Source organism: Taudactylus pleione, unplaced genomic scaffold (assembly GCF_031769625.1).
Source record: "Taudactylus pleione unplaced genomic scaffold, aTauple2 ptg000122l, whole genome shotgun sequence".
NCBI lineage: Eukaryota > Metazoa > Chordata > Amphibia > Anura > Myobatrachidae > Taudactylus > Taudactylus pleione.
Window position 1 is genome coordinate 7,273,033 of NW_028284524.1, and position 8,001 is coordinate 7,281,033.

Here is an 8,001-nt window from a genome sequence, read left to right on the forward strand (position 1 = left end):
TGCCGTTTGTGGGGATGATCATGATGTCGATGTGCGCCCCCACCGTCGTACATTGTCATCGCTGATCAATTGAACCTGCAGGAAGATTTCAACCTATTGAACACGATTGGAGACACATTGTACCATGTGTGTGCATGATGAAGGATGCGATGTACGATGGTAGATTTGTTGACAATCTCCCTGGCCACTCCACTCCTCCATTTTGAGCCAGACGACGTGGAGAGAGCAGCAGCAGCAGTGTGGATCGTATGGGGAGATTTGCCTATTATTTTGTAGTGAGTATATAAATATGCCTGTCAGTGGCGTAACTAGGGTCTGCGGAGCCCAGGGCAAGTTTCAGATCGGCGCCCCCTCCCCCTCACATAGCAGAAATATATCTTGCGCGCCAAAGGTGCGCGTCAAAAATATGGGCGTGGTCACCTACCAGAAGGGGCGTGCCAACATGACACAACACCCATATTTTGGCACATTCCTTTACATTCCATATGCACCTTACCTCTGCGGTGGTTTCTCACAACGTGGAACCTCTGAAGAAATGTATCCTCCCTGGGATGATGGCGTCTTCAGTCGGTATTCACTATTCATGTAGGTCACATCGTCCGGAAGATGCCTGTTCGTGTGGGAATAATAACAAAGTCATCATCATACAACAGCGGTTCAACCAGCCTCGTGCCTCCTGTGTAACTTTCTTTCCCCTGCGTCTCTCAGCCACACCATCATCCCACTGCATCATCCGTCAGCCACACCATAGCCTCCCCCCTGTGTCGTCTCACAGCACACCATCACCGCCACCCTGTGTCAACTCTCAGCACACCATCATCTCCCCCCTGCCTCATCTCTCAACATACCGTCACCTCCCCCCCTGCGTCGTCTCTCAATCAGGCGATCAGCTCCCTCCCTGCGTCGTCTCTCAGTCAGGCGATCAGCTCCCCCCTGCGTCGTCTCTCAATCAGGCGATCAGCTCCCTCCATGCGACGTCTCTCAGTCAGGCAATCAGCTCCCTCCCTGCGTCGTCTCTCAATCAGGCGATCTGCTCCCTCCCTGCGTCGTCTCTCAGTCAGGCGATCAGCTCCCTCCCTGCGTCGTCTCTCAGTCACACCACCATCTTCCCCCCGCGTTCTCTCTCAGCACAGACACACTGACACAGATATATATACACACACACAGACACATGTATACACACACACATATATATATATATATATATATACATATACACACACACTGACATATATTCACAATGACACATATACACACACACACTGACATATACACATACAGTACATACTGACACATAAACACACACTCAGGGCCGTAAGGAGGGTGGTGCGGCTGGTGCCTCCGCACAGGGCGGAATCCTCTAGCGGCATCGGCCACGAACTGCCCGACTCCGGAGAGGTCTGCAGAAAGTGACCTGCAGTGCTGCGCGGCGCACACCAGCGAAGATCCCCGCCCTCCACCCACCTCCGAGAGGAAAAGGTAAGCGCTCAGGGGGAGGAGGGGGGTGGGGGTGAGCGAGAGGGGCGGAAGTGCAGCACAGGGCACACTGCCGTCCTGCTACGGCGCTGCACACACTGACATATACACATACACACACTGACATATATTCACACTGCCACATATACACACACACTGACACATATACACACACACACTGACATATACACATACAGTACATACTGACACATATACACACACTGACACATATATACACACACACTGACATATACACATACATACACACTGACATATACACATACAGTACATACTGACACATATACACACACTGACATATACACATACACACACAGACACAGATACGCACACAGACGCATACAGACTAGGGGTGAGCGGGTTCGGATTTCTGAAATCCGAACCCCCCCGAGCCCCCCCGATCAGAGTCCGATCCGAGTCAGGCTCGACTTTTCCCGCCTGACTCGGATTCTGAAATCGAGGCAAAACGTCATCTTCCCGCCTTCCGAGTCTCGCGGGTTTTGGATCCTATATAAGGTACCCACGTCGGCGCCATTTTCTCACTCGGCTGTGGACAGTGAAGAGGGAGGGTGGGAGTTAGGGCTGTGTAGTGTAGTGTAGTGTAGTGCTGCTGTTGTCCACTACTTCAAAGTCCATAGGGGCTGGCTGTGTTGTGCTGTGCTGCTGTTGTTAATAGGGGCTGTGTCCACTACTTCAAAGTCCATAGGGGCTGGCTGGACTGTGTTGTGCAGTCAGTTCTCCATAGGGGCTGTGTCCACTCCAAAGTCCTGTGCAGTGTCCCAGTCCTAAAGAGGTGCTGTAGTGTTGTCCAGGGGGTGCTCTGTCCATCAGGGGTGCTCCCCCCAAGTGCTAAAAATATAATATATTTTCTGTGTTTGTGAATTGTGTGCGCAGTAGCCGCACGTGCATCAACAAAGTAGTGCCAAGCGTGCGCCTGTGTCATAAGTAAAGGGCCGGCTGGCTTGACCGTTAAAGGGTGCTGTAACCCCCGAAAGTACACTCCAGTCCAAACCAAAAAAAAATTATTTTCTGTGTTTGTGAATTGTGTGCGCAGTAGCCGCACGTGCATCAACAAAGTAGTGCCAAGCGTGCGCCTGTGTCATAAGTAAAGGGCCGGCTGGCTTGACCGTTAAGGGTGCTGTAACCCCCGAAAGTACACTCCAGTCCAAACCAAAAAAAAAAATATTTTCTGTGTTTGTGAATTGTGTGCGCAGTAGCCGCACGTGCATCAACAAAGTAGTGCCAAGCGTGCGCCTGTGTCATAAGTAAAGGGCCGGCTGGCTTGACCGTTAAGGGTGCTGTAACCCCCGAAAGTACACTCCAGTCCAAACCAAAAAAAAAATTATTTTCTGTGTTTGTGAATTGTGTGCGCAGTAGCCGCACGTGCATCAACAAAGTAGTGCCAAGCGTGCGCCTGTGTCATAAGTAAAGGGCCGGCTGGCTTGACCGTTAAGGGTGCTGTAACCCCCGAAAGTACACTCCAGTCCAAACCAAAAAAAAATATATTTTCTGTGTTTGTGAATTGTGTGCGCAGTAGCCGCACGTGCATCAACAAAGTAGTGCCAAGCGTGCGCCTGTGTCATAAGTAAAGGGCCGGCTGGCTTGACCGTTAAGGGTGCTGTAACCCCCGAAAGTACACTCCAGTCCAAACCAAAAAAAAAATTATTTTCTGTGTTTGTGAATTGTGTGCGCAGTAGCCGCACGTGCATCAACAAAGTAGTGCCAAGCGTGCGCCTGTGTCATAAGTAAAGGGCCGGCTGGCTTGACCGTTAAGGGTGCTGTAACCCCCGAAAGTACACTCCAGTCCAAACCAAAAAAAAAATTATTTTCTGTGTTTGTGAATTGTGTGCGCAGTAGCCGCACGTGCATCAACAAAGTAGTGCCAAGTGTGCGCCTGTGTCATAAGTAAAGGGCCGGCTGGCTTGACCGTTAAAGGGTGCTGTAACCCCCGAAAGTACACTCCAGTCCAAACCAAAAAAAAAATTATTTTCTGTGTTTGTGAATTGTGTGCGCAGTAGCCGCACGTGCATCAACAAAGTAGTGCCAAGCGTGCGCCTGTGTCATAAGTAAAGGGCCGGCTGGCTTGACTGTTAAAGGGTTCTGTAACCCCCAAAGTACACTCCAAACCAAAAAAATATATATTTTCTGTGTTTGTGACTTGTGTGCACTGTGGCTGCACGTGCATCAACAAAGGAGCAGCGCCAAGCGTGCGCCTGTGTCCCATAAGTAAAGAGCCGGCTGGCTCATTTCTTAAAGGGTGGTGTAACCCACAAAGTGCACTACTCTCCAGCAAAAATAAAAAAATATTTTCTGTGTTTGTGTGCGCTTTAGCCGCACGTATATATATCAATATAACATAAATGGAGGACCAAACTTTCTCTGATAAAAATAAAATAGGGAAAGATCAAGAACCACTTCCTACTAGTGCTGTTGCTGCTGCTGGGAGTTGTTCATCATCCCAGAGAGGAAGTAGGAACATCACTACTTTTACTAAACAATTGACCCTCCAACAGTCCCTAGCGATGAGGATGAAGTACGACAGCAGTCATCCTGAAGCAAAACGTATAACTGAGGCCTTGACTGCTATGTTGGTGTTAGACGTGCGTCCGGTATCCGACATTAGTGCAGTGGGATTTAGACAATTGATGGAGGTAGTGTGTCCTCGGTTCCAAATCCCGTCTAGATTCCACCTGCATCCTCAAAGCAGCAGCGACAAGCGTGCGTCTGTCTGTTAAAGGGTGGTGACACCCTCAAAGTGTGCTACACAAACAATTAAAATATTGTTCTTTTTTTTTCTGTCTTTGTGAAATGTGTGGGCTGTAGCCGCACCTGCATCCTTAAAGCAGCAGCGACAAGCGTGCGTCTGTCTGTTAAAGGGTGGTGACACCCTCAAAGTGTGCTACACAAACAATTAAAATATTGTTCTTTTTTTTCTGTCTTTGTGAATTGTGTGGGCTGTAGCCGCACTTGCATCCTCAAAGCAGCAGCGACAAGCGTGCGTCTGTCTGTTAAAGGGTGGTGTAACTCTCAAAGTGCTCCAAAAAAATCAAAAAATTTTTTTTAATGTGTTTGTGACTTGTGTGCGATGTAGCCACACTTGCATCCTCAAAGCAGCAGCGACAAGCGTGCGTCTGTCTGTTAAAGGGTGGTGACACCCTCAAAGTGTGCTACACAAACAATAAAAATATTCTTCTTCTTTTTTCTGTCTTTGTGAATTGTGTGGGCTGTAGCCGCACCTGCATCCTTAAAGCAGCAGCGACAAGCGTGCGTCTGTCTGTTAAAGGGTGGTGTAACTCACGAAGTGCTCCAAAAAATAAAAAACTATTTTTTTAATGTGTTTGTGACTTGTGTGCGATGTAGCCGCACTTGCATCCTCAAAGCAGCAGCGACAAGCGTGCGTCTGTCTGTTAAAGGGTGGTGACACCCTCAAAGTGTGCTACACAAACAATAAAAATATTCTTCTTTTTTCTGTCTTTGTGAATTGTGTGGGCTGTAGCCGCACCTGCATCCTTAAAGCAGCAGCGACAAGCGTGCGTCTGTCTGTTAAAGGGTGGTGACACCCTCAAAGTGTGCTACACAAACAATTAAAATATTGTTCTTTTTTTTTCGGTCTTTGTGAAATGTGTGGGCTGTAGCCGCACCTGCATCCTTAAAGCAGCAGCGACAAGCGTGCGTCTGTCTGTTAAAGGGTGGTGACACCCTCAAAGTGTGCTACACAAAGAATAAAAATATTCTTCTTTTTTCTGTCTTTGTGAATTGTGTGGGCTGTAGCCGCACTTGCATCCTCAAAGCAGCAGCGACAAGCGTGCGTCTGTCTGTTAGAGGGTGGTGTAACCCTCAAAGTGTGCTCCACAAACAATAAAAATATTCTTTTTTTTTTTTCTGTCTTTGTGAATTGTGTGGGCTGTAGCCGCACTTGAATCCTCAAAGCAGCAGCGACAAGCGTGCGTCTGTCTGTTAAAGGATTACATCGGTGACAGCATCCAAGTAGGCATGTCAGACAGTCCGTACCTGTACTGGCAGGAAAAAGAAGCAATTTGGAGGTCCCTGTACAAACTGGCTCTATTTTACCTGAGTTGCCCCCCCTCCAGTGTGTACTCCGAAAGAGTGTTTAGTGCAGCCGGGAACCTTGTTAGCGAAAGGCGTAGGAGGTTGCTTCCACAAAATGTGGAGAAGATGATGTTCATAAAATGAATGATCAACTCTTCCAGGGAGACCAGCCTCCAGAACGTACAGAGGGACCTGTGGTTCCAGCAGGGACGAATTAATACTCTGTGAGGATGAGGATGTACATAACACTGAAGAGGGTGAGGAATCTGTGGATGAGGAGGATGAGGACGACTTCTTGCCTCCGTAGAGCCAGTTTGTGCAGGGACAGATTAATTGCCAGCTTGTTTTGTGGGGGCCCAAACGAACCAATCATTTCAGCCACAGTTGTGTGGCAGACCCTGGCGCTGAAATGATTGGTTTGTTAAAGTGTGCATGTCCTGTTTATACAACATAAGGGTGGGTGGGAGGGCCCAAGGACAATTCCATCTTGCACCTCTTTTTTTTCTTTGCATTATGTACAGTTTGGGGCCTAGTTTTTCAATGCCATCCTGTCTGCCACTGCAGTTTCACGCCTAGATGGGTCACGTGTTTGTGCCGCCCACTCGTGTCGCTTAGCATAGTCATCCAGCTACCTCGGTGCAACCTTTTGGACATAAAAACACTATTGTGAGGTGTGAGGTATTCAGAATAGACTGGAAATGAGTGGAAATTAAGGTTATTGAGGTTAATAATAGCATAGGAGCAGAAAAACCTACAAATTCTGTGATTTTAGCTGTTTTTATGCTTTTTTTCAAAAAAATACAGATCCAAAACACAAAACCCAGAACCCAAAACACGGAAGGGTGGTTTTGGCAAAACCAATCCAGATCCAAAACACGAAGAAAGATCCAGATCCAAAACCAAAACACAAAACACGAAAAGTGGCCGGTGCACACCCCTAATACAGACACACACAGACACAAACACACACTGACACAGATACACACTAACACAGATATACACACGCTGACACAGATACACACACACTGACACAGATACACACACACGGTGACACAATTACACCCACGCTGACACAGATACACACACACTGACACAGATACATACATGCTGACACAGATACACACATGCTGACACCGATACACACGCTGACACGTATATACACACATGCTGACACAGATACACACATGCTGACACAGATGCACACATGCTGACACCGATACACACGTATATACACACATGCTGACACAGATACACACATGCTGACACAGATACACACATGCTGACACATATATACACACATGCTGACACATATACATACATGCTGACACAGATACACACATGCTGACACAGATACATACATGCTGACACCGATACACACGCTGACACGTATATACACACATGCTGACACAGATACACACATGCTGACACAGATACATGCTGACACCTATATACACACATGCTGACACATACATGCTGACACATGCTGATGCATGCACACACATGCTGACACAGATACATACATGCTGATAGTAACACAGATACACACATGCTGACACAGATACATACATGCTGACACATGCACACACATGCTGACAGATACACACATGCTGACACAGATACATACATGCTGACAGTAACACAGATACACACATGCTGACACATGCCCACGCATGCTGACACAGATACACACATGCTGACAGTAACACAGATACACACATGCTGACACAGATACACACATGCTGACACAGATACACACATGCTGACACATGCACACACATGCTGACACAGATACATACATGCTGACAGTAACACAGATACACACATGCTGACACAGATACACACATGCTGACACATGCACACACATACTGACACAGATACATACATGCTGACAGTAACACAGATACACATATGCTGACACAGATACACACATGCTGACACAGATACATACATGCTGACACAGATACATACATGCTGACACAGATACACACATGCTGACACACATACACACATACACATGCTGAAACAGATACACACGCTGACACATATATACACACGCTGATGCATATACACACATGCTGCTCCCCCATCCCCCCCCCCAATACTTACCAGTGGTGAAGCTGCAGAGCGCTGGGGAAGGAGAACTTTCACTATCCGTGTCCCCCGGCGCCGGCAGCAGCTCTCAGCCTCTCAGGATCAGCAGCATGCTGCAGAATGCCAGAAGGACTGCCTTGGAGGCGCTGCGCGTCTATGCTCCCCCTACAGTCAGCACCAGCAGCTTTCTGCTGTAGTCACTCACTATACACTGTACTGTGTACAGTAGTAAATTTCGTCGGGTGAAGCGGGGGGGGAGTGGAGAGCGGGCGGTGCGGGTAACAATGCCCTGGATGGCGCCCCCCTCTGCTGGGCCTGCCACGTCGCCCAGGGCACAAGCCCCGCTCGACCCCCCCTAGATACGCC